The sequence below is a fragment of the Phaenicophaeus curvirostris genome, chromosome 26 (assembly GCF_032191515.1).
Source record: "Phaenicophaeus curvirostris isolate KB17595 chromosome 26, BPBGC_Pcur_1.0, whole genome shotgun sequence".
NCBI lineage: Eukaryota > Metazoa > Chordata > Aves > Cuculiformes > Cuculidae > Phaenicophaeus > Phaenicophaeus curvirostris.
This window is the reverse complement of record NC_091417.1, coordinates 6,344,504-6,372,341: the sequence shown is the minus strand read 5'-3', so window position 1 is coordinate 6,372,341 and position 27,838 is coordinate 6,344,504. Positions and strand designations below refer to the sequence as shown.

Sequence of the window (27,838 nt, the reverse complement as noted above, 5' to 3'; positions counted from 1 at the left end):
TAGCTGGGCTTTAGGCCTCCTGAGTTTTCCTTTGCATGATCTCACCTCATCCCCATAGCCAACCCTGGATGCCTGTCGCTTCTCCCAAAGTTCGTAGACGTTCCTCTTCTTTTTGATATCCACCCAGATCTCTTTCCTCAACCAAGCTGTGTTTTTCCCCGCTGGCTCATTTTCCAGCACATGGGGACAGTTTGCTCTCGTGCTGCCAGGGTTTCCTTTTTGAAGAGCTCCCAGCCCTTGTGGGCTCCCTTCCCCTTAAGGACTGTCTCCCATGAGACATTATCAACCAGCCTTCTGAACAGTCCAAAGTCTGCCCTCTGGAAGTTTAAGGTGGCCATTCTGCTACCCCTCCTCCTCATTTCACCTAGAACTGAGAATTCTACCATCTCATGACCACTTTGCCCCAGGCCTCCTCCAGCCGTCACATCCCCCACAGCCTTCTCTGTTGTCTTCCACACACTCCAGGAACCTCCTAGACTGCTTCCTCTCTGCTGTATTGTACTTCCAGCAGACATGCAGAAGACTGAAGTCTCCCACACGGACTAGAGCTAGTGATCTTGAGACTTCTCCCAATTGTTTATAGAAGAGCTCATCAGCTTCTTCTCCTTGGCTGGGTGGTCTATAACAGACTCCCATCACAATACCTGCCTTCTTGTGGGCTCCTCTGATTTTAACCCACAGGCACTCGATCCCATCATCACTATAATTGAGCTCGAGGGTATCAAAGCACTCTCCAACATAGAGGGCTACCCCACCACCTCTCCTACCCTTCCTGTTCCACCTGAAGAGTTTATAGCCCACCATAGCAGCATTCCAGTTATATGAGTCGTCCCACCACATTTCTGTGATGGCAACTACATCGTAGTCTCCTTGCCCTATAATTGCTTCCAATTCCTCCTGTTTATCACCCATGCTGTGTACATTGGTGTAAATGAACTTCAGCTGGGCTGGTGGACCTTCAGCTCTCATAAATGGATGAGCAACTCCACTGTCCCCATTGGTACATGTAAGGCTAGAACTTAAATGACATTTCAGTTCTGGAGTCCTAAGCACAGGAAGGACATGGATATGTTGGAGCAGCTCCAAAGGAAGCCATGAAGATGATCCGAGGGCTGGAGCACCTCCTGTACAAAGACAGGCTGGAAGAGTTGGGGTTGTTGGGCCTGGAGAAGAGCAGGCTCTGAGGAGCCCTTAGAGCCGCTTCCAGTGCTGAAAGGGGCTCCAGGAAAGCTGGGGAGGGGCTCTTGATCAGGGAGTGCAGGGACAGGACAAGAGGAACAGTTTTCAGCTGCAAGAGGGGAGGTTGAGATGTGATCTTAGGGAGAAATATTTTGCTGTGAGGGTGGGGAGGCCCTGGCCCAGGCTGCCCAGAGCAGTGGTGGCTGCTCCTTCCCTGGAGCTGTTGAAGGCCAGGTTGGATGGGGCTTGGAGCAACCGGATCCAGTGGGAGGTGTCCCTGCTCATGGCAGGGGGTGGAACTGGATGGGCTTTGAGGTCCCTTCCAACCCAAACCACCCTGTAATTCTTTGGTTTTCAGAGCCTGGCAAAGGCACAGTGTCATAAAACGTGGGAAGCTGCCACTGATCTTCATAGTGATCCCCTAAAATTATCAGTAGCAAATCAAAACCAGGCATGCTTTTCAAGTTCTCTCCTCCTTTTGGTTTTTCTGTGGTCATTCTTTGGGATCGACCTTTGCGCGTGGAGCTGCTGGCAGCCGGCACAGTTCGGTGGGAGGGGATCTGCTACGACGCAGCCACAGGGTTGGCTTTGGCCGGCACTGGAGCCGTGGGAAACGAGTGGATCCAGGGGCTGGCGGTCACAAGGCCGATGGCACAAGGGCTCTCCTCGTGTGCAGGGACCAGGAAGCAGGATTGCGTTGTGGCATCCCACCTACGGCTCTGAAAGCTTCGCTTCAATAAGGCCTCGGCAGGGCGGCCGTGCTGAGGACTCGGCTGTCATTGTCCCCAGCCGTCCTGGCCGTGCTCCCGCCCCGCAGCCCGTGAAACGGCGAGCTGCTGTGCAGGCAACCAGCTCGGCTCCATTATATTCTGCACACATCACCACTGAGCTCGTTAAAGCTGGGAATTTAATGGGAGGGCTCTGACATTCCGGGGAACATCCACTGCCAGGTGCAGTCGCCCAGCACCGCGGCTTCAGCACGGGCGTAACTCAGCGGCTGCCTTTGAACGGCGCGTGGCAGCTCGTGTGTGCGTGCGGGGAGGGGGAGATGGAGAACGCCGGCTATTAGCACTGCGGCTCCCAGTCGCTATAGCAACCTGGATATTCATCATCCCATCTGATGCTTCATTTCTGCCAGCCAACCAGGGGCTGATGCAGAGCGACCGGAGATGGGGTCCTTTACTGCCTCCTCTGCTTGCTGCTCCGAACACCCCAGATAACCCCTGCGTGAGCTCATTCTGCATGAATCCCCTTTCTGAGGGTATTTTGGAGGTTCCCTGGGGATGGTCCTGCCGAGCAGCACTGCAGCAGCTCTGGCGCAGAGGCTTTAAGGCACAGTGTCACGGTGACCTACTTTGTGCAGGACGAGGTGACAACATGTTACAATGCCAGTGGCTTCCCGGTCCCCCGGACCACTGTCCGGTAGCAAGCCTGAGCTAATCAGATTCCGAAGGCAGATTTCCAAGGAGCATGTACCTCTGGCTGGGGGGTGACCTTGCTCTGTCAGCATGGGAGACGTCTCCCCTTCTCAGCATCTCTGACCTGGAACAGCCCGGCTTCTCCTGCCTCGCTATTTCCAGATCTGATCTGAAAACCTAGATTTTTCTCCTTTTCCAACAGAAAAAGAGAGAAATTAGCTTAAGCTTCAGGGGAGAGGAAAATGCCATAAGAAAGAGGTGTTATTGTGCTGTGCTCTGCTGCAGCGCTTCTCCTAGGGAGAAGCAACGTTCCTGTTCACCCTCCCCGTGTGAAGCAGGTTTCTCATCACACAGAGCCTGACAAAAGGTCACACTTTCACGGGCAACCAGTGTTTTCCTCGATGATTCAGGCAGGCGGTACCAGGGCCATCCAGCCCCCAGCTTGCTCCCAAAAGCTAACCCATACACTTCTACCCCAGGGGAGCGCCAAGGGTGGGGTGGACTCCGGTTATCAGGGCGTGATGCCGGTGGTGAAGCCGGCTTCTCCTCCCCCAGCATCCATGCTGTGACATTTTAGCTGAGGAAGCTGAATCATCCTTCAATTACTGACAGGCTTTTAACCTGATGCTGAGGAGCCTCGCTGAGGTCACCTGCCTGCTAAAACCACCTCTCTGGATGGCCAAGAGAAGGAACACTCCAACACAGGGATTTTTCCACCCCCCAGGTTTATGCTGAACCCCTTGGGCACCGTTTGCTGTGGCAGCAGGGACCTTGTGGGCAGCAGGTTGTCTCCTCCCAACACGTCCCTCTGCCAGGTGTCTCCCAAAGCAAGGGCAGTTTAAAACACGTACCAGACCCTGCAGAACAAGGCAGGGGAGAATCATCAGGCAAAGCATGATGGACAGGAAGGGGAAGAGTAAGCAACAAGTCAGAGTGACTCAGAGCTCTCGATTGCTCCATCATCACATCCAGGTTTCAGCTTTTTCACCAACTGCTGCTTCCCTCTTATTTCCTGTGGCAAGAGCACATCCAGGACCTTTGGGAGGAGCCCAAAGAGACACAGCAAGGATGCAGGGCTTCAAAAAGGATTTTAAAGATGAGAGATGCTCAGCGGACCAGAGCAAAGCTCAGGAGCAGATCGCACCAAGGTTGGTGCTACTGGAGGAAATCACCAAGCAGAACCCGGGGCCTCAGGAACAAGAAACCACATCCCAGAGTGACCCCAACACTTCTCTTTTTGACTGCTGACATCCCTGTGGGCTGTCAGCGGGTTCTGAGAGGCACGGGGTGTTCTAGGGATGACGTTTGAACAGGTTTACACCCGTTTGCAGGACGTCAGGCGCTGATGCACCTCGCCAACACCAAACCTCCCCAGCAACGCGGGGTTTTTAAGTCTTGAGGAAATTTGGCCCCCGTTTCCCAGCACAGGATGACCAAAAGACGGGGATGGTTGGTCACTAAGGAGATCCTAGATCACAGAAAAGAGATGAGCACTAACTGCAGCAGGCACCTAGAAGATGGACAAATTAAGGAGGAAGTGAGGGATATCAGAAATGTCAGGAAGGAAGAAGAGGATGTGCAGGGCTGTAGGAAAAGTTGCTTCTACTGCCTCAAAATCTCTGATGTATAAACCTGTCCACGTGGGAAACCCCAGCTAGAACCAGTCCTGATATCACCTCGGCATCGGCCTCCCAGTGACACACCTTGGGTCTAATCAAATTTCAAGAACAATGGAACTCATTCCTGTTTGGTCATAGAATCATAGAATCACCAGGTTGGAAAAGACCTCTTAGATCATCAAGTCCAACCATTCTTATCTGCCACTAAACCACGTCCCTCAGCACCTCATCCACCCGTCTTTTAAACACCTCCAGGGATGGTGACTCAATCCCCTCCCTGCGCAGCCTCTGCCAGTACCCGATGACCCTTTCTGTGAAAATTTTCTTTCTGATAGTCACTCTGAACCTCCTTTGGTGCAGCTAAAGGCCATTCCCCTTTGTCCTGTCCCCTGTCACTTGGGAGAAGAGACCAGTTCCCTCCTCTCCACAACCTCCTTTCAGGGAGTTGCAGAGAGCAATGAGGTCTCCCCTCAGCCTCCTCTTCTCCAGGCTAAACACCCCCAGCTCTCTCAGATGCTCCTCTTGTTCTCCAGCCCCCTCATCAGCTTGGTTGCTCTTCTCTGGACTCGCTCCAGAGCCTCAACATCCTTCTTGTGGTGAGGGGCCCAGAACTGAACACAGGATTCGAGGAGCGGTCTCACCAGTGCCGAGTACAGAGGGAGAAGAACCTCCCTGGACCTGCTGGTTCACGCTGTTTCTGATCCAAGCCAAGATGCCATTGGCCTTCTTGGCCACCTGGGCCACTGCTGGCACCCTCAAGTAGATCGACACCTTCCTCCGAGCTTAGTGTCCTCTTTGAACTTGCTAAGGGTACATTCACTGCTTTCATCCAGGTCATTAATAAAGATATTGAACAGATAAGCATTAGAGTGAAACAGGTTTGAAGACGTGAAGTCTGGGGAGAACAGAGAAGTTGTGGGTGCTGGGGAGGGGTTCAAGGCCAGGTTGGATGAGGTTTTGAGCACCCTGATCCAGTGGAAGGTGTCTTTGCCCATGGCAGAGGGTTGGAACTGGATGAGCTTTGAGGTCCCTTCCAACCCAAACCATTCTGCGCTTCTTTGATTATGGAGTAATCCATGCTGGTTGTAGATGTTCATACTGGAAGAGCCCTATCTGACAACCAGGGCAATGAATTACAATGTTTGTTCTCTCTTTCATGAAGACGAGGTTTGTTATTGTCCAAGCCTTAGAGAAGGGGCTCGCAGAACCGATTCTAATGTGCAGCAAAAGACAGTGGATCTTGAGTGAGGAACACACTAATCCTGTAACAGCCATCATTGCAGTGTGCTAAGGGGGGAACTGGATGGGCTTTGAGGTCCCTTTTGACCCAAACAATTCCATGCTTCGTTGAAACAATGCAGCAGATTTTGTAAGAAAGATTTTCCTTCCATCACACAACTTAAAAGCCAGGAACCCAAGTCCTCCCAGCATCACACAGGTATTAAAAAAGATTTAATTCTAGACTTCCACTGTCCTCTCCAAGGACCAAGAGCAGCCAGATCAGCCTAAAACAAAGTGACAGCCGACCAGCCAGGAGCTCAGTGTCAGCCACACGCGCTGCCTGCAACAAAGAACCGACCTGAAAAATATCCCCCTACGAGTAATGAGGAAAGGCAGCCTGTTTCTCGACATTTCAAGCCAGGTGATTCCTAAGAGCACCAAACATTCACTGTGTTTCCTTAATATTATGGATTCCTGATGCCCTGCCAGGCAGCAAGGATGCTTGTTAGAACTGGGATTTCGGCTACACCAGGAAATCAATATTTCACATGGTAGCAAACTGACAGGCAGGGTTTTAAGTGGGTCTCGTGTATCCAGAGAGACTGGGCAGCCAATTTGGATTTTATTATTTCAGGAGCATTTGCTGAGATGCTCCAGAGTGGCTCAGTATCACTTCTGCAAAGAAAAGGGCTTGGAAGCTGCAAGCTCCAAATAAAAACGTTGGCACTCCTGCTTCCCTTTGTTCTCTCGTCTTTATTTGCTGGTAACGTTAGTACAACTCACATAGGCAGGAAAAAAGGCAACTTGCTGTGAAGAGAGACAACTATGTCTTATTTAAATACCTGACCTATTTCTGCTTTTGCTGTGCCTAACTCAAGAAGTTTGGATTTGCAGGAATAGCTGAAATAACAGTGTTGGATCATGTGAAAAATACTCTGCCTTGTGGCAATGACAGAATGAAAAGCGAGTGCATAAACAAAGAGATTTTTGCTTATAGAAATGAGAAGTTTGGAGGGGAACTGCACGTTGTCAGGCTGATTCCCACTGTGCTCAGCATTTGCATTTTCATTGCAACAACATATAATTTTCATTTCAGAGCATTAGGTGACTCCGCTGGAGGCCAACACCTATGTAAACATGACACAGCCAAACACACTCAGATGTCGATCATCACCTCCCCAACCTGGAAACACAGCAAAACCCTGTGGCCTGCCAGTCAGCTCCTGGCTCAGCAGGCAGGGTGATCTCACCGCGGAAATCCCAGTCTGTATCGATATCCCTGCCCTCTGAGCTGGGCTTTTAAACGCTCTCAGGCACACTTCACCCAGCTTTCGGCGAGGTGAGGACCAGGGAAGGTGCTTGGATGATTCGGAGCGAGGAAGCGGGACAGCAGAGGGCTGGGTGCCTGCTCCTGTCCCTCCATCTCCCCAGAATAAAACCAGGGCTGTTGGCGAGCAGGCTTTGCTTGCAAGCTTTAGAGCCCAGCCACATTACTAGGCACAGTAAAACGCTTTTAATGACTGTCTGGCACAGTTTGTATTCTCAGCTGCAAAAGAATTGATCCTTCTTCCTATCTCTCCTTGTGGCGGAGGGGACAGTTTTTACTCAAATGCCGTATCTGTACATGAGCCTCTTCCCCTCCCACCCCAGACCTGCTGCTCCATGTAGATTGGAACTGGTGCCAAGGACTGTAATTACTGGCAGCACCGCGGCAGCGACTCCAACAACGTTGCCTTTATACCAAACAATCTGGGATCTGCCGTGCCTTTGGATTCAGCCCTCTCCTTCGCAACGATTCTGCCGTGCAACACCACGGCCGCACGAAAGGAGACCTGGGGACCCGCAGGGTTCAGTGCTCCTAGAGGAATTTCTCCAAAGACAGGCAAGCTTGGAGTCATTCTAAGACACCGCATCCTATATCCTAACGTTTCCAGCCTAAGAGGGATACTAATCACTGGCAAGAATGAATAAGTGCAATTCCCGAGCCGTGTCGTGCAATGTGGAGGTACCAAACGGCGCAGGCTTCCCATTATCAAACCCATCTTCTGGCAGGCAGAATCATCAATATTTGATGCTTCTCTATTTCAGAGCTTGTGCTAGGAGAAATCAGCAGATTTACACATGGCACTGAGAAATTTGCTACATCAACCAAACGCCTGCAAAGCTAAAGCCATTAACAAATCAGATATCTATGGCTCAAGCATTCAGTGTTAATTTATTTTGCTGCAGTCATTGCAGCTGAGAAAAAATACCTTCCCCCAGCCCAGTTTCTAATCAGCTTCCATCCTCCTCTGGGCTTACCAGAGTTAAATCTTTCACATTGCTCACTGTGATAAACTGAAAAATTGAGCTGCAAATGGGGAAAAATGAATTGCAAAGTAAATGCTTCCCCTAGCAATAGATTAACTCTTTGTTCCAAGGCTATCACAGCATTTCAAGAGGCTTCCTGGATGTTTCTGAAGAGCCGGTGCAGGGACAAGATAAGATGCCACCACTGTGAAATAATCTCTGGGATGAGAATCATTCCTCTAGTCTGGAAGGGTATGCCCACACGTGAGCTGGTGGTGGAGCCTGAAGGTAGCACCACCGCAACGGCAGCGAATCCCTCATCTCAAGGCATAACTTGCACTATTTCAACTCACCTTAATGCTTTCAAATGCTTTCTGCATACACCACAAATGAGGAATATTCATAGAACTATGGAACGTCCTGAGCCGGAAGGGACCCACAAGGATCATCAAGTCCAACTCCTGTCCCTGCACAGGATAACCCCAACATTCACACCGTGGGGCTCAGGGCATTGGCCAAAGGCTTCTGGAATATTGTCAGGCTCAACACCCTGACTGCTTCCCTGGGAGCTGTTCCAGTGCTCCATCACTCTCTGGGGGAAGAACCTTGTCCTAATGTCCAACCTAACCCTCCCCTGGCATTCTCTTCCCATTCCCTCAGGTCCAGAGGGCAGAGTCAGTGCCTGCTCCTCCTCCTCCCCTTGTGAGGAAGCAGTAAACTGCTATAAGGTCTCCCCTCAGCCTCCTCCTCTCCAGGCTGAACAGATCAAGTGACTTCACTTCAGCTGCTCCTCACATGGCTTCCCCCTCTAAACCCTTCACCAATATTCTTCAATCTAGTTTAAACAAAGCATCTCAGGATCTTGACTTTTGTAACATAGATGTTTCTCTGCAAGGGACATGTTTCTTTGCCGATGAGGGAGTTTCAGTAAAGATAAACCCACTCCTTTTGCAAAACTGATCTGAGTCTCATGACTCTCCCTTCCTGCCTGGCAGTGTCCAAACTGGCTTTTTCCCCTTCGCAGCCCCTGAGCTTCTCTTTTCTAGCACCAACAGCTTTACAGGCAGAACGTACAACATCCAGGGCATCCTGTAACGCAACAACCAGAAAACAGGACTCGACAGCAGAACGATACAGCAGCCCCATGTCTGAACACAGGAGTCTAAGTTCACTGGATCACAGAGCTTGGAAACGTGTTGTACACTAAACCGAAAACCCAACACGAAACAAGGCTGGAACGGGTCCAGAGGAGGCTACAAGGATGATCCGAGGGCTGGAGCACCTCCCATCCAAGGACAGGCTGAGAGAGTTGGGGTTGTTCAGCCTGGAGAAGAGAAGGCTTCGGGAAGACCTTATAGTGACCTTCAAGTACCTGAAGGAGCTACAAGAGAGCTGGGGAGGGACTGTTCACAAAGGCCTGGAGTGACAGGATGAGGTGCAATGAGTATAAACTGGAGAGGGGCAGATTTAGACTAGACATAAGGAGGAATTTCTTCACCATGAGGGTGGGGAGGCCCTGGCCCAGGTTGCCCAGAGCAGTGGTGGCTGCCCCATCCCTGGAGGGGTTCAAGGCCAAGTTGGATGGGGCTTGGGCAGCCTGATCCAGTGGGAGGTGTCCCTGCCTATCCCAGGGGGTTGGAACTGGATGGCCTTTGAAGTCCCTTCCAACCCAAACCATTCTATGATTCTATGATTCAATGATCCTTAAGATCCCTTCCAGCACAAATCATTCTATGATCCTATGAAAAGCTAGAGGATGGAAAGGAATGAGTGTAGGCGCAATTGCTTGGTGGTGAAGTGCTAATTCCCTTGCTGATCTCGTCTGCCTTGGCGCAGATCCTGGTGCTGCACTGAACGACCCCGTATTACACCAACAGGTCGGTGTTAAGCAGTCCTCTGCATCGCTGGCTGAACTGCCTGGGCCTGTGCAGTGTGAGCGATTAGGACTGACGATTAAGAAAGTCTGCCTGACCTTGAGATCAATGAAAGTCCTCCTTAAGCCACACAAGTTTCTTGGGGGCGAAAATCCTGCCACAGTCACGGGGAGCCAACAGGCTTATTCAGATTGCTGAGAAACAGAGGTCAGAGCAAACCTGCTGCTGCCGAGCTCAGCGCAGCGGCGCATGACAGCCAGAGCGAGCTGCTGAGGGAGCCCGCCTGCGAAAAGCTACCTGAGAAAGGCCTGGAAGCTTCAAAATCCACTGCTGTGCTTTTGGGAGGTGCTGCCTTGGCAGCCCTGCGTACACGCAGCGAGGTCAAGCTTGCGGCAGGTTATTAGCGTGCCCTGGGCCTGATGCTGAAAGGAGATAAAAACTCTTTTTGGAGCAGCACTTCCCAAAGGTGATGGTGCTCACTTGACTCTCTCCTGGGTGAATGCAGCTTCCCGTGAGACTTACATTCAGGGAAGAGCTTGCTACCTTGAAATTGCTTCACATAATTATTTCTGAATTCCTGTAGCACAAGAGGGAAACAGCTGGAATTACTGGCTACGTGTGTAAATACTTGTGACCAGGAGAAAGCAAGCAGCTGACAGGTAATTAAGTGCTCCTTAGCTAGAGTAAACACTTAGGTCACTAATTGGAGCTGCTTCTTACTCTTTGCTCTCTCTGCCCCTCCCACGAGGAACTGAGCTGCTGCCAGCTAAGAGTCAGCACAATTAAAGCTCATTAATCTGCAGATCTGTACTCAAAAGTAAAATCTTTGCTCTGATTTTTCACATCCTATGTGATCTCGGAGCTCCCTGAAACTGTGCCCCATGTGTGCTGTTGCAAGGATAGAGGAGAGCTTCAGTTCTCGGAGAAGAGGTGAGGTCCTGGCCCAGGTTGCCCAGAGCAGTGGTGGCTGCCCCATCCCTGGAGGGGCTCAAGGCCAGGTTGGATGGGGCTTGGAGCAACTGAATCTAGTGGGAGGTGTCCAACCCAACCCAAACTATTCCATGATTCTACAATGCAGGAGCAGGACCAAAGCCCCAGGACCCCAGGGAGTGTTACCTGGGAATGATTTGGGTCCCACTGGGTGAGGCTGCAGCCAGCGCTCATCAGCGCACACATATTGCTGCAGCTTTCAAAGCTGTTTTTTGATATGTTACTTAAATTCAAACCAACTTTTCACTTGGGCTTAATAAAGGCAGTCTTCCGCACACGAGTGGGTGAAAGCTCCCCAGACTGAGACGTTCTACAAACACGATACAGTCCAGCACCTTCACTTGTGGAAGGAACTACTAATGCCAGGCAAGGGCTCTATTAACTTGCCTGACAGCACAACGTCCCACGACACCAAATCAGTTCAGCTGTAACGAGCACTTCAATATTCTTGTGCCAGCACTCACAATTATTAGCATTAAGCATTTGAAGTGTGAGGTGAGAGGAAGGAAAGGTTTACCCTGCAGATTTTGCTCTGCTCCTTGGGTAACCACTGGCTAATTATCACATTTTCCCTTACCCAGACCAACTGTAAAACTGAACCCTAAACACTCTAGATCTGCTCCGGAGATAACATCAGCTGGAGATAAAGGAGCAAGTGGTAACAGGAGATGATTAACAGCCTGACATGCAAAGCGAACCAGCAACAGCATGGCCAATGGCTTACAAACTATTCTCCAGAGGCACCCGAGTAGAAGCCCAGTGGTAAAAAGCTCGTTAGAACAGCTGTTAACAACAGCCTAACGAAGCAGACCGAAGAGGTGTATTAAGTTTCTCCGGCATTCTGGATAGAATCGGGCTGGGCAGCACGAGAGACAGGGCTCATGTTCCCATCTCTGGCAAAGCCCCCTCTGCAATCTCCTTGGATACAAGCCCTCCCGCTGCTTGCCTGTGTGATGGAAGATAGAAAACACTTGAAGAAATCACAGAAACATGGAATCATTGAGGATGGAAAAGCCCTCTCAGCTCACCCAGTCCAACTGTCATCCCAACCTCACCGTGCCTGCTGAACAGTGTCACCAAGTGTCACATCTACATGGTTTTTGAACCCCTGCAGGGATGGGGACTCCACCCCTGTCCTGGGCAGCCTATGCTTGACCAAAACACCCTGAGAAAAGACATGTTCACTTACTGCTTAACTTATTCCCCAAAGCCAATTTTGACAGCCAGGCACACAGCTTTCTCCCAGCCCCCTGTAAAAACACACACCAACAGACGGCAGGAGAAGAAAACAATTTGTTCAAAGCCACGAACAAACAAAAACCCCCATACATTTAAAAGAAGCTGTTTTCCTTCTGGGACTGACAAAGTCCTGCAGCAGATTGGATGTTGGTGGGGAGCGGCTCTAACTGCGATCTCTAATCTGCAGCCCGGGACAGGAGAGCACCCAAAGCTCCTGCACAGCGCCGGGTTTTACATGGACCACAACTTCCACTTGGGTCCCACTGCTGCTTGACAGAACCTCGGAAGGGCAGTAAGGATGCAGTTAGTTTGTGTTGGCCCATTAGTTGTTATTTTCACTGCTGAAAGTATCCTTGTGCTCTGCCTATTACAGCAAGAACCATCTTTACGTGCTCCCTCACAGTCTGCTGCGAATCCTCAGCCTGCCTTGCCGACCAAGTGTTCCCAGTTGGGTTCTGAGAGGAGAAGTAGAGCTGCAGCCACTTTAACTGGGGGAAGCTGAGCGCTCTGTCTCCTCTCTGCTGGCACCCAGCTGCTCCGCGTCCTCTTTTGCAGAGGAAACCACAACCCAAACCCAGCCACATATAGACTTGCAAGGCCACAGACTCTGCAGCCAGCTGGATCTCATCTCCCAAGAATTACACCCTTTGGGAATGTTTCTTTATGGGGGGAGCACTAGAGATACGTGATAGTAACACTTGACACTGTTTCTGACTTTATCTCAACCTGTTTTCTGCTTCCCAGGTGTATTTGGCAAGGAAAAGCCAAAGGGTAAGTACTGGGCTGCACTCTGGCCATGAGCAGAATGACAATTTTAAAAGGGATTCTCCAAAAAAATCCCATTTTAGCAAAGGTCAGAGCAGGAAGGAAAAACCCTGTGGTGATTCAGAACTTGTGATGATGCTGAAACCCTCAACAGCACAATCCTGCTGGTACCTGTCGGTGCTACTCTGCTCTCTCAGGGCAGCAAGAAAGCCCACGATGCCTCTCCAGCTTTTTTCACTCACTGGCTCCAGGTTCTTTTTCCAGCTCTGGAGGAGAAGCAGCTCCTGCAGCCCATCAATCCTGTTCAGCTGTCCAGAAGTGCTGTTAGCAACAGGACTGAGCTGCTCACCCGACATTTAAGGTGCTCGTTGTCCCCTGCCTGTGCTCCCAGCTCCTGGCTGACCCAAAAAGCAAAGGATGCTTGCCAAGGTCTGCTCCTACTGGAGACCACCTCAGTCTTGTGCTGTTAGCTCTTCCAGAACTGGAAGCTGAAGAATCACAGAATCATGAGATGGTTTGGGTTGGAAGGCACCTTAAAGCCCACCGCATTGCCCCTGCCATGGGCAGGGACATCTTCCACTGGATCAGGTGGATCAAAGCCCCATCCAACCTGGTCACACCTCCAGGTGTGAGGGGATCGCTGAGGTCACCAGCTCCAAGCCCTGATCCCAAGTGAGGCCAACACGAAAATGGGATCGAATTCTGGGAGCAGGCAGCACATCTTGTTATAGCTGATGGCTCCGGGAGGCTGCTCAGCACTAGCCACCCCTGAACGGCTATGGCCAGCCTGGCTGAGAGCACCAGAAGAGGACACCTCATGAAAAGGAATTGTTCTCTATTAGCTGTCACTTCACAGCCTTTAAGAACACGGAGAAGTTGGTCATAATCATGATGACTTTAAGATTTCCTAGAGGCTTCCAGACACTGGAGTGCTGGACATCAGCATCCTACAACGTACACAAATGTTGGAGCCAGGATGGGACAGAAAAGCTGTGGAAGGTACACCCTGGGCCACCAGGGAGGGAGGCACAGCAAACGGAAGCACCTCCTGTGTCCCCAGATCAGTGACAAAACAACAAGCAGATTGGGAAGATGGGAATCACAGCATCACAGAATGGTTTGGGTTGGAAGGGACCTCAAAGTCCATTCAGTCCCACCCTCCTGCCATGGGCAGGGACAACTCCCACTGGATCAGGGGCTCCAAGCCCCATCCAACCTGGCCTTGAACCCCTCCAGGGATGGGGCAGCCACCACTGCTCTGGGCTAGGGCTTCCCACCCTCATCAGGAAGAATTTCTTCCTTATGTCTAGTTTAAATCTTCCCTCTTCCAATTTAAAGCCATTCCCCTTCATCCTATCACTCCATGCCCTTGTAAAAAGTCCCTCCCCAGGTTTCCTGGAGCCCCTTCAGGTCCTGGAAGGCCACTAGATGGTCTCCTGGGAGCCTTCTCTTCTCCGGGCTGAACAACCCCTGGCTTTGCTCCCTGCCCAGGCAGCCACTGCTGTGCTCTCCAGAGCCAGGGATGTGCTGGTGCCCTGAGCACCTCCTGAACGTCACCAAAGGAGGACGCAGCTCTTGTCTAGAAGGGACAACCAACTGGTTTCAAACCTGAGGGCAGCGCCTTCAGCTCCAAGGCTGGAGGAAGATGGAATTGCTAGCATCTCCTGTCTCTGAAACTCTAGCCTCAGGGCTCATTGCTACCGGGGAGACTCCTTCCTTTATTTTATGCTTTTATCTCCTCTCCTCATCTGCAGGATCCAAAGGAGATGAAAAACAAAGAGCATGAGCTGTCTGCTGCTTGCACAAGGACACAGACAAAAGAGAGAAGAGGGTGCTGCGCTATTTAAAGCTGCCTCCTCCTCAATTCCTAGGGGTGGAATTTTACCTCTGGAGTGTTGATTGCTTTGTAGGAGGGATTTAAAGACTACTTATACAAAAATGATCATTAAAACCTAAATTAAATCTGTGCCCAGTCAATATTTTCCATTTCAATTGTTCTCAGAATCCAGAATAATGCATCCAATTTGCCACGGAGATTTACTGCTGTTTTCTACTGGTTTACTAAACCAAAACTAAAATGCTGTGGGTTTATGTTATAAGGATGGAGAAAGCCCCTTTGACAATAAGCTTACAGCACAATTCCTTAACTCTGCAGCACCTGAAAGGGCTTAAAAATTAAGAAACTTATGAAAGCCAACGGTGTCCTGGGCTGCATCCAAAGCAGTGGGACCCGCAGGGTGAGGGAGGGGATTCTGCCCCTCTGCTCTGCTCTGGTGAGACCCAATCTGGAGCCATGTGTCCAGTGTGGAGTCCTCAGCACAGGAAGGACATGGATATGTTGGAGCAGCTCCAGAGGAGGCCACGGAGATGATCCGAGGGCTGGAACTCCTCCTGTATCAGGACAGGCTGAGAGGGTTGGGGTTGTTCAGCCTAGAGAAGAGAAGGCTGCAGGGAGACCTTAGAGCAGCTTCCAGTACTGAAAAGGGCTCCAGGAAAGCTCAAATAAATGCAGCTGAAATCCCACCTTCTCTTGTTCTTTTAACCTTTCTGATTTTACTTTGGAAAACAGAAAAAGTGCAAAATAAGCAGTACATTCTCTCAAGGTTAAATCCAATTACCTGGGCCAAAATGCCTCGATAAATTGAGTCCATTGTCCAACACACTTCAATGTTTTTAGGTCAAATTTGGCTTTTAACCCCCTAAGCAGACTATTCCAGCCCATCTGCCCTTGTGTCAGTAGACAGGAGAAATTAAATTAGCACTTGGATGCCCAGACTTGAAAACTGGGGGCATAAACACAGCAGGGAAAGAGCACGTTGGAAATTCAGAAGCTTTAACAAAGCACGTGCTGGTTCAGCACTGGCTCTGGTTACATTTAATGAGTCATCGGGTTTTGATAATATGAAGGCGATACGGCGTGTGCCTCCTTATATAATCTTAAGTGTAAACAGATTTCATGAATAAGCGTTTTCAAGTCATAAATGGGTTTCTTGTTAATAAAATGCCCAGTAATAAGTAGCACTGGTGATGGATGGCCCAGTGCTTCCTCTGGCTACGGAGAGAGAGGGCGCAGTGCTTGCTCTCTGGCAACTTTTTATTTGCACCATTTCTAGCCACCTGCTTTGCAAGAAATGCTCTGGAATTAAGGGAATGCTCTGTACCTGAGTCCAGGAGAGCCTCACGCTGCCTCACACTCACCACAACCCCTGCCTGTGGTACCAGGATGGATGCTCAACCCTCTGCTTTGCTGCTGCTCCCACAGATGTGTTCTACGCTTTCCTGGGCATTAGTAAAATTTTGCTGCTCCACCTCGTTCCTCCTGAATTGCTGGAAAACTCCTCGGTGCTGCGAAGATGCGGCACCCAGGGGTCAAATTCACCTTCCTAGGGTGACAAGAGCCCCGGCCAGACAGCGGCTGCGGGAAGGTGCGAGCAGGCAGGTCACGCTCGCCGCTGCTGCTTCGAGAGCTGCTGGAGCTGCTTAACCCCAGCACCAAGCTCGTAGCCAAAACCTATTTTGAAAAGTGACAAAGCGGAGCTGGCCCTGTGGTTTACCAGCATCTTGATTTAGTTCGAGGAGCTTCTATATCTAGTCAAAATGAAACCAGGAACAAAGACAAGCAAGTGCCCCTGCACGGCTCTGATGCCGACTCGGCTTCCACGCCTGCTCCAGGCAAGCCCAGCACCTCACTCAGGGGAAGATGTTCTTTAAAATAAGGAACCAGCGTGGTTCTGGACAGCACGGGAAAGGAGCAGTAGGTGGGAAAAAGCTAGGAGAGTGGTAGGAACGTGGGGAGGAGGGCGAGGATGGGCAGGGTGCAGGGGGAGGAGTGATGGGGCAGGGGACAGGCACACCATGGGGCTGCCACCCTGTGTCCTCCACCCCACCATTCTGATGAGCGTTGGCTCAGCTGATGGACACCAGCATGGAGAAACTTGCTCACCCTCAGCTCACTTGAAACCATTCACACCAGGCCAGAGAAAAAACAAAGGACAATTTTCTCCCTATCCTCCAAAGACAACATGATGCTCCATCACTTTCCTGCTTCTACCCTATGCTCCTGCCTCTCCTGTAGTGATAGCTCTTCTCCACCAGCTCTATTTCTGAAGGCAAATCATAGAATCACAGAACAGTTTGGGTTGGAAGGGATCTCAAAGCCCATCCAGTTCCACCCCCATCCAGTTCCATCTCCCACTAGATCTGGTTCTCCAAACACCATCCAACCTGGCCTTGAATCCCTCCAGGGATGGGGCAGCCACCACTGCTCTGGGCAACCTGGGCCAGGGCCTCCCCACCCTCACAGCAAAACATTTCTTCCTAAGATCTCATCTTAATCTCACCCCCTTGCAGCTGAAAACCATTCCCCTCATCTTGTTCCTGCCTGCCCTGATCAAGAGCCCCTCCCCAGCTTTCCTGCAGCCCCTTTCAGCACTGGAAGCTGCTCTAAGGTCTCCCTGGAGCCTTGTCTTCTCCAGGCTGAACAACCCCAACTCTCTCAGCCCGTCCACGTACAGGAGGTGCCCCAGCCCTCGGATTGTCAAACCAGGGGGATGTTTTGAAGCGCAGCATCACTGGGTTTTATCCCAGACAGCGCTCTCCTCTGTCCTGCAAGCCAACGCTCTCTCCTGGCCCCATCCCACCCGGCACTGCCAGGTGCCTGAACTTCCAACCCAGTATCGCAGCCAAGTCATCGCTGCCTTTCCACACTGGGTATGTGCTTGGTTCTCTTGCCAGCCCTGACCAAGTGACAAAAGGCGTTTGAGGCAGAGCGCCAGCACCGCACAGACCTTGGAACACTACGGATTTGCTAAAGAGCAGATTAATAAATATTTGCTAATAAGGATGTTGTCACTTAAAGGGGTGTGGAGACTTTTGGTACCCGGATGCTGGCAAATCCTCTTTTCACAGGAGATTTGCTGTTCCTGGGCGATGAGCAGCCAGTTTATTGTCATCGTCCGGGCCAGGGCTCCTCTTTGTGCGCAGCAGCAGATGGCACAGAACCCTCATTGTTGGGGACTACAGTGCTCGTGTAAGCAATACCAGCATCGCTCTGCTTGTCCTGCCCATACTATCTGTTTTCTTCCCTACAATATTCTTTCCGTTTTCTTCCCCACAATATTCTTTCCTATCAAGAATGTGGATCATCAGAGAACTGATCGGGCCAAATTTGGACTCCAGTCCAAATTCAGATGAATAAACCTTTCCCAGATCTCCATCATGGGTGTTGGATACATGATATTTGCAGAGCGAATCCCGTGTTTCTGACTGATCTCTTAAAAATAGGTGACGGCAGCCCAGCCCAGAGAACAGGGGGGGATTTTGCATGTTTTATCTCTCCACACGAAGTTCTTTGTGGAGAAGTGGTGGTGGAGAACCTAGAAGAAGGTGGCTCCTCCTAAGACCTTTGTAAATGCTCAGTAACTCTGGGAACTGCAGTTAATTGCCGTCAAAGGAAGAAGGCTCTTCAACTGAAAGGAGAGCACCGATTGCCAAGGTCATCACAGAGGATTATCAGGACAGAAAGCCAGGGAGCCACAAACACGACAAATACACATACTGCTGGAGGCCTGGAGTGGTGGTGTCCTGGAACCCACACCACCAGAGGCTTCCCAGTGTGCAGCCTCCCCTCTCCTGCCCTGGGGCTGCTCCAGAGGCAGACCAACTCCAGAAAACTTCAAAGAACCTTCCCTTTGTCACCATCTCTCCACACACCAGCAGGTAGATATTATCTAAGCAACCTGCAGAGAACCTTTGGAAGTTTTGCCCCGGGGTCATGCAGGGAGATCAAGATCATCAGCAGTTCAGGACTGTCTGGCATTCCCTGTGCCTGGACAGCACCTGGGTCAGACAGCTAGACCAGCTGGTGGAAGACTGACAAACAAAACAAGAATGTCTCATTCCAGACACGACCAAGCCTACTCCTCTAATTTCAAGACTTTGGGTCAAAGTTTCTACCGTGGCACTAAAGAAATTGCACCAAATATTGCACATGCAGGGCGAAATGTCTTTGTTGAGTATTCATTGATAGTAATCAACCCAACCCTGAGACCAGTCTTCTATATGCCAATAGATTGACCTTACCAAGTGCTAACCATAGTTTGGTTTTGTGCATCCTAAATCATTCTTGCAGCTCTTTCATAGAATTACAGAATGGTTGTGTAAAGAGAAATCCTTTGGGAAGTTCAGGATCCTGTTTTGACCAGGTGACCTTCAGTTTGCATCAAGAAAAGGACATTCAATCATTTTTACATATTCAGGCAAGATATCAGTAAGTAAATGCCTAAATACCCAAGCTAAAACAATCTAGTGCCTGTTCTTAAGCGCTGCTCTACTCAAACCAGACCCTGGCAGGCGACTGAACAGATTTGGGCACTGATTTCTCAAAACCTTCATGTTGGGGCGTTGCTCAAGGCGTTGCTTTGCTCTGAAACACAACAAGGTGACCCCTATTGTTCTTCAGGTGCCAAGTAAGCCTCGATAGCTCATCCTGCGCTGCCGTAACGTGTGCTGACAGGAGACGGACGTGTCCAGAGCCACAGCAGGAAGGATGCTCCAAACCAGCCAGAGAACTCGGGTGTGCTCCTACCAACATCTGCCTCTGGGAAAACAATTCAAAGCTAGGCAGGACAGTAACGCAGAAACATCAAAGCGATGGAGGATAACTTGAGAACTGTCTGAAAGAGGAGGGGAAGAATCAAAAGGAGAATCTGGCAAAACATCAGGCAGCGCAGGGAACTTTGCCGCGGAAGCACCTTCTACCACGAGATGTTCCTGGCACTGGCCTACCTGAAAGGCTACTGCGGCTACTTATTTAAGCAGCCCAGTCTGACCAGCAGTACCTGTCCTGTGTCTCACCACACCGCACATGGCGTGCTCAGACTCGCAACGGCAAGTGTTTTGGAGAGGAAGGATGATGCATCCTCGTGTGCATCACTTCTCTTCTGACAAACATGCTGCCTGCTTTCATCTCAGCACGTAGTTCTACTCACAGGTCAAGTCAAACACGCTAAATTAATTGCAGGGATGGAGCAAATCACTTAGGAAAACCACAGTATTTCACCAGGCCTGAGGAGCACAGGAGTATCTGTCAGCAAATGTGGCAAAAATGCAGAGATGTAACACGAACAGGCGTTAAAAAAACACCAGGACAATAAAATCATGGTATGGACTGTACGGAAATAGATTTCAGTTTATATCTGAGCCGCAATTCCCCCTTGGTAGACATATTAGCTGAACACAAGTATGGATTGAGAGCAGCCCTGAAGAGGACTTGGGGTGCTGGTGGATGAGCAGTTCAAGATGAGCTGGCAACGTGCAGCTGGGTCCTGGGCTGCATCCAAAGCAGTGGGACCAGCAGCACAAGGGAAGGGATCCTCACCCTCTACTTCACTCTGGTGAGATCCCACCAGGAGCTCTGCATTCAGCTCTGGAGTCCTCAGCACAGGAAGGACATGGATGTGCTGGAGTGACTCCAGAGGAGGCCACAGAGATGATCTGAGGGCTGGAGCACTTTCCACACAAGGACAGGACAAGAGGGAACGGTTTTCAGCTGCAAGAGGGGAGATTGAGATGAGATTTTCGGGAGAAATGTTTTCCTGTGAGGGTGGGGAGACCCTGGCCCAGGTTGCCCAGAGCAGTGGTGGCTGCCCCCTCCCTGGAGGTGTTCCAGGCCAGGCTGGATGGGGCTTGGAGCAACCAGATTCAGTGGTAGATGCCCCTGCCCATGGCAGGGAGTGGAACTGGATGGGTTTTGACGCCCCTTACAACCCAAACCATCCTGTGATTCTATGATTCTATCACAAATGTGGACACAGAGTGCACATTTATTTCTTGAGTGAGACTTTACGTGGAGATGTAACACGAGGGAAGGCAGAGGATGCTCTGCATCTCCACAATGAGAATATTACACAGAGTGAGATGCAACAGAAACAATGCAAGAAGGAAAACGTTCCCACCTCGAAGCTTATAACACAAGCCAAAAAGAGAAACACTCTGATATCACAACTTGCTGCTCCCGCTGCTATGGGATGTCAGGACTCTGCTGGGCTGTGGGCAGGGCTGGCACCTCACCACCCTGCAGGGACCTGTCCCCACAACTCCCCAGTATTCGAGACGCTGGTATATGGAAGAGAAAACTTGTGAAGTGAGTTCTTTTTAGTCTTAGGCCTGAGACTGAATTCTGAAGTGAAACAAGTCCACTAAACAGACTTCAAAGTATTTATCCCATCTTAGCCTAAATCACTGTTTTAATAACAGGTTTCTACGCCAGGAGTTTAATAGCTCCAGTAAAAACCATCTCAGATGCACAAGATGCACAAGATGATGTGTGTTTGCGTAGCAGAACCCAACCCACCTTCTAATAATAAACTGTTCCAGGCTTTCATTTTCTAAATTGTATGTGTGCTCCGGAGAGAGGTTTTCTTGAACCTGCCGCATAATGAAAGCTCTCAATAAATCTTGTCGAACCAGACAAACAGAACTCAATTTCCATTTCACTTTGAAATCCCAGCTGAGTGCTCCTGAGATGTAGTTTTTTCTGTAATTGCCGCATAACCAAGGCGGAGGAGTTTGCTTATTTTTAACCAGATAGCGTTATTGTCTCTCTGTGTTAAAACATGCAGCTGTCTATAAAAATGTAACCTTTAAATATGTAGAAATGGGTTTATCTCCTCTCTTCTTGCTCCGGCCAGTAAGGGATCAAAAATATCACAACAGGGGAAGAGAGAGATCTATTAGAGTGATTGGAAAGGACACTTTAACCCCATGGTAAGGATCAGGATGGAAATGACTCCATACACATAGAATCATGGAATGGTTTGGGTTGGAAGGGTCCTCAAAGTCCGTGGGCAGGGACACCTCCCACTGGATCCGGTTGCTCCAAGCCCCATCCAACCTGGCCTTGAACCCCTCCAGGGATGGGGCAGCCACCACTGCTCTGGGCAACCTGGGCCAGTGCCTCCTCACCCTCATCAAGAAGCATTTCTTCCTAATGTCTAATCTAAATCTTCCCCCTTCCAATTTAAAGCCGTTTCCCTCATCCTATCCCTCCAGGCCCTTGTAGAAAGCCTCTCCCTGGCTTTCCTGGACCCCTTTTCAGTACTGGAAGCTGCTCCAAGGTCTCTCCCGGGTCTCATCATCACATCCTACAGCGCTGCAGAGTTACAGCCCCGGCTAAAGCCTGGCTCTGGTTTGAGAATGAGATGACTTTCGCTAAATCACACACTGTGAATCCATCAAATTCATGGTACTTGTGAAAAATAGGCTTTCTGGGGCGGTTTCCCCATTTCTGAAGAGCCTCCATCAGTCACTGCAGCTGCTGCAGTGAGGGGGAGTTTGCAGAGCACAGGGTGATTTTCATGCTGAGGGTTTTGGCACGCCGTCCTGAGTGTTAAAAATAAGAAAAAGAGATGCCCTCCCTGCCAGTCCCTGTGGATGCAGGCGGGTACCTCACCGCCCTCTTCCACCTCATCCTGGGAAACCCAAGTGCAGCTCCGGCACGGAGACAGGGGCCACAGCGCCTGGGGGCTCCGTGAGCCCCACTGCCAAGTCATTTCACCACTGTAATTATTATTCTTTTTAGGATTTGGTAATGAACTCATTAAATCACCAAGGTGGTGTGACAGTGAGTGGCAGAGATGCTGCTGCCGTAGCCATGGCAACCGTCCCCCGCTCAGGGAACCTGCCTGGCCCCCTAAGTGTTGTCACCTCAATCCAGCGCCAGCGCACAAGGGATCTCCATGACCCCCTTCCCTTTGCTCCCACACACACCTCCAAGCCCAGCCCCGTACCCCTTCCCAGCCCTTCCCCGCTGGCTCTGCTCCAGCTCTTTCCTAGAAAGGCTGAAACAAAGGATGCTCTGGCAAGGAGATCTTTCCAAGGCAATGCTTTTCCTTGCCCTCACCCCCTCTCCCCATGGCACCAGGGGGGCGATGCCAGGGGCTGCTCCCCTCCTGGGTGATGGCAGCACTGGGCGGTCTGGGGAGAAATAGTCCTTTCTGAGATTTCACGGGCAGGGAGTGAAGCCCTGTGTTTGCAGAGTTAATGAAGCTGATTAAAATGGTTGGCAATGCCGAGACATTAAAAAAACCCAAACCGCAGCTTGAATTTGTGTTTACACTTCAGGGAGCCTTAATTCCCACTCGTCTAAATTAAACTGAGCGCAGCGAGGACTGCAGGGGGATGCACTGGCCATACAAACACATCCCTGGGGCCAGGCAGGAGGGAAAAATGCTGTGGTGCTTGGGCTAAAATGGAGATGGAGTCAGGGAGAAGCAAGCAGGCAGGACGGGCAGATCGTGGGCAGGACGGGCAGATTCACAGAATCACGGAATCAGCAGGTTGGAAAAGACCCGCTGGATCATCATGTCCAACCACTCCTATCAAACACTAAACCATGTCCCTCAGCACCTCATCCACCCGTCCCTTAAACACCTCCAGGGAAGGTGACTCAACCCCCTCCCTGGGCAGCCTGTTCCAGTGACCAATGACCCTTTCTGTGAAAAATTTTTTCCTAACGTCCAGCCTGAACCTCCCCTGTCACTTGGGAGAAGAGCCCAGCTCCCTCCTCTCCACAACCTCCTTTCAGGGAGTTGGAGAGAGCAATGAGGTCTCCCCTCAGCCTCCTCTTCTCCAGGCTAAACACCCCCAGCTCTCTCAGATGCTCCTCTTGTTCTCCAGCCCCCTCACCAGCTTCGTTGCTCTTCTCTGGACTCGCTCCAGAGCCCCAACATCCTTCTTGTGGTGAGGGGCCCAGAACTGACCCCAGGATTCGAGGAGCGGTCTCACCAGGGCTGAGTACAGAGGGAGAATAACCTCCCTGGTCCTGCTGGTCACACCGTTTCTGATCCAAGCCAAGATGCCATTGGCCTTCTTGGCCACCTGGGCCACTGCTGGCTCATGTTCAGTCGCTGCCAACCAACATCCCCAGGTCCTTCTCCTCCAGGCAGCTTTCTAGACAGACTTCTCCTAGTCTGGAGCTGCTCAGGGTTGTTGTTCCCCAAGTGCAGGACCCAGCGTTTGGCCTTGTTAAACCAGGAGACGGGGAGATTGTGGGCAGGACAGACAGACTGTGGGCAGGATAGGCAGCCCACAGGCAGGACAGACAGACCATGGGGAGACGCTGACAGTGGGGAGGCTCTCGCCCAGGTTGCCCAGGGAAGCCGTGGCTGCCCCATCCCTGGAGGGGTTCATGGCCAGGTTGGATGGGGTTGGGCAGCCTGATCCAGCGGGAGGTGTCCCTGCCCAGCGCAGGCGGGTTGGAACTGGCTGGGCTTTGAGGTCAGGCTGCAGGCAGGACAGGCAGCGGCTCCCACCCAGCCCTGCGCAGCTCAGCCTCTGCACACTGAGCTGAGTCAAGGCTGCAAAAGATGATTCAATGCAAAATATGAAGAGCAAATCCCATCTGCAGGCACAGATAACCAGCCCCTTACAAACGCAAGATGCAACTAATATTAAGCCATTTTACAGATAAAGATCCTTGCCAGTGAAGATTATTAATAGCATTAATAACAGCAGTGAATGCTAGCATCTTGTTGACCAGGAGGGCTGATGACAGGATCATCTCCGGCACCGGGATCGCTGAAGTTACCACTGTCATATGAGGAGGAAGTGAAACATTTGCATAAGCTAAAAACTGCCTACTGTAACGTGCAAGGATATGAAGCTGCCGCACGCCCCCTCTGCCACCTTCCTTGCTGAGGAAACATCCTCTCCGCTGCCTCATTTCTATTTGTGCTCTCAGTCCCCGCGCCTGAGTCACAGCAGAACAGAGCAGCCTTTCTCTGCAAAAATACATTTCCCCAGCACACACAGTTACAGGATGTGCTCGGCTCTGCAAGCTCCCTTAATATTTTTAATGATGCTAGAAAATAATAACTAACTCAGCAGTCACAATTAAGATGCCTTCCATCGTAACTCTTGCTGTCGGTCAGACCTCGACCTCTAATTCCTGCTCTCTCGAGCTCAGCTGCTCTCTTGAACAAACCCCAACACAGGATGTGGATGGTGTCAGCGGCTCGAGGTGAACACACTCCTCCAGAAGCTGGGCAGATATTTCTCTTAGAAGTGGATTTTAATATCTGTCACAGCAGAGCTTTAACACCCTGCTTTCCCTGGGCTGGCGAAAGCCTTTCCAGAGCCAAGCGCAGGAGCTGAGAGGCAGGCTGCCAGCAAAGGCAGCGCGGCTCAGGCTGGCAGGCAGGCTCGGCTCCCTGGCTGCCGAAGGGCTCTGGGCTCAGCCTCGCTGCCCACTGCGGGGCCAGCGGGATCGCTGACAGCCTGGGCTGAAACGCTGCAGGGCAGGGAGCTGGAGGAGGAGGCTGCTGGCTGCTGGCCTGAAACTCCCTGATGTATTTGTGCCTCTCTCCCCGTTCCTGGTAGAGGACGCTCTTCAAATGGCTGTTTAAGCCCCTTAAAAGCAAATCATTGAATCACAGAATAGTTTGGATTGGAAGGGACCTTAAAGCCCATCCAGTCCCACCCACCTCCCACTGGATCAGGGTCTCCAAGCCCCATCCAACCTGGCCTTGAAACCCTCCAGGGATGGAGCAGCCACCACTGCTCTGGGCAACATATTCCAGGGCCTCCCCACCCTCATCATAAAGAAATTCTTCCTTACGTCTAGTCTAACTCTGCCCCTCTCCAGTTTAAAGCCATTGCCCCTAGTCTTATCACTCCAAGCCTCTGTAAACAGTCTCTCCCCATCTTTCCTGTAGCCCCTTTCAGGTACTGGAAGGTCGCTCTAAGGCCTCCTCGGACCCTTCTCTTCTTCAGGCTGAACAAGCCCAACTCTCCCAGCCTGTCAAAGATTGATCCTGGGTCAGGTCTGTATGACTGCGTGTGTTATTGCAGCAACAGATGGAGAGAGCATCCCCTTTCTATTCCAGAGGCCTTTGCATCATCCGCATGATACAACAGCAGCAGTTGAGAGAAGCTCCTTTTCTTGCCCTTAGTTGTCCACCAGTGGGGCTCCCATTCCACTTCCCTGATCTTGCTCTCTAGACAAAAGCAGAATCTTGTGTGAACTCAGGATCTTGTTCGTTAGTGTGAAAGGCGAAGCCGTCAATTAGAATTACTTCTGATGTAGCTGTCCTTCCCAGCAGCTTTCCCAAGCCACTGCTCCTCCGACAGCCTGTGCTGCTGATGCTTCTCCAAGCCTGCTGAAGCACCCGAGGATTTATATTACAGCCTCTCTCCAAATCCATTTTGTTCCCCCAGATAAAAGGTCTTCCACTAATTCTGGGTCTCCTCCCTTCCCCACCTCCTCATTCAGTATCCAGCCTCATGTGAAGACGACGCTATCCGAAAGAAAAGGGCTAAATTTAGCTTATAAGGTCACCGTAGTTTTTATGATGCTTATCACTGCTGTATTTAATTGCTTGCATCACACGGATCAAAGAGGGATGAAGTGGGAAATTCAGGAGGTAGCAAACAAGCACCAATATAATGTGATGGCTGACTCTCTGCTCGCTGCTTCATGCTCATTAACCCAATTCCTTTGAACCCAAGCTGGAGACGCAATAACGCAGCGCTGGCAACCAACCTCCCAGGGATGCCCAAAGGGAAAAGAGTCTCGGGTGACATGAGTGGATGATGCTGGAATCGCCCAGCTTGCACGAGGGTGAGTGAAGCAAAACATCAGGAGCGCTGGCCCCGCGTTAGTCGGCCGACATGGGGGACCTTGCATGAACCCTGCACTCCAGGCTCTTTCCTTTGCCTCCCCTCCCATTTCCTTAGATAAGAGCTTGTGAGTTTTATTTGAGGATTTATTGATATTCTGTATCGTTACCTACAATAAGGGTAAGAGAACAACACACCTTTTGAAAGTGTTTTCTGAGTGATTTAAGGAATAGCCCTACTGCTCCGTATTGCAGAGCATCTCTGCAAGCCACGGCCAGGCACGATCCCTCCTATAATGTTGTCTTTGTGCACACCTCATACAAATCGGGTTACACAGATGGACAGGAACCCAAGTTGATGATAAAACCATCCTGCATCTTAGGAAAAGAGGTGGAACCAGACATTAGCCTTCACGTCCAAGATAGGCAAGTGTCACTTGGTGTGACTCCTACCAGGTCGCAGGGTGACGGCTGGTTGCGGCTCATTTGATACGACGCTCGGCCACTGTCTCACGGGTGCCAGGGCATTTCATACTCGGCAGAAAATACCTCTTTATTTCGCTCTTTGATATTCATGACCTAGAGAAAGCAGCAGCCAGCGCTGTGCATAATCACATGTGCGTACCTGTGCTCGGCAAACAACCCCGTCCCTTCCAAGTCATCAACAGCGCCAACACCCGCTGGCACCGGCCAGCAAAAGGCGTTTCAGCTGACACAGCCGAAGCTGCAATCAAACTCATTAGCAGCGAGGATGCCTCAGAAGCTGGAGAAAGGGCAGCTACACATCAGGGATCTCATTTGCTTCTTTCCTCACCCTCATTTCATCACCCACCACCTCTTTCTTGCCTTGTTACCTCTGTTTAAAAATTTATACAGCCCCTGTTTAAACATTCCAGTGCGCTTTGCTTAGGGGAGCCTGTGAATACGTGACTTGGGACTTTATGCATATTTAGGGATATTCCAGCTGGGCAAGTACCTTGAAAAAGCAGTTCTGAGCCTGTTGGAAACGAAACAAGAAAGATGACAGCGCTTCAGATGAAACAACAAAACAAAGCCCATTAGCCCTCTTTCAGCAGCATCGACACGCCTCAAATGAGACAGGGCGAGGGCGTCATCCCCAGCAAAGCTACGGCTGGAGCTCCTTCCCGCACCGGCTCCACAATGGAACCCACCTGCATTCACAGCCTGTCTAGACACAGAGGAACTCCGGTTTAATTAAACCTATTTAGCTAAGCCTGTGCAAACCCCATGGAGGCATTCGGTTCAGCAAGGCTCAGACTAAATACAAACCTTCCCAGGAGTAGCTGTCAGCAAAAGGGTGGGAAGATGCACAAAGAGACTGAGGTGGTGCTGAAAAACCACATTTTATACAGACACAGCTGTACTGGCACAGCTTTTTTTGGCACAGGGGAGTGAAATGTGACGTTCAAGACAGTTGTTAGCATAAATAAAGGGCACAAAGCCTTCAGAGAGCTGGATGCTGTCCCTTTCACAGCAAGTCCCTTCCACTCCACAAAGCTTCAACCCTCCACCTCCCCTGACATTTCTACCTGCTGAATCATTTCAAATCCCAGCCTGGATGCCCATGTCCCCGGGTCAGGTCAGATTACTGCTCAGAGACACGGAGA

The 27,838-nt window shown here is 50.8% G+C and overlaps 2 protein-coding genes across 3 annotated transcripts in view; both read right to left on the bottom strand.

Moving 5' to 3' along the window:
• Positions 1–15,937, bottom strand: part of GPATCH8 (G-patch domain containing 8) — a 152,358-nt gene extending 136,421 nt beyond the window's left edge. For both annotated transcript variants that reach the window (XM_069877103.1, XM_069877104.1), the window contains exon 1: positions 15,931–15,937. The gene's annotated coding sequence lies outside the window, so the exon portion shown is untranslated. The remainder of the gene's footprint in view (positions 1–15,930) is intronic.
• The window catches only part of MYO1D (myosin ID), a 184,163-nt gene that overhangs the window by 15,559 nt on the left and 140,766 nt on the right, over positions 1–27,838 (bottom strand). The gene's annotated exons all lie outside the window — the stretch shown is intronic.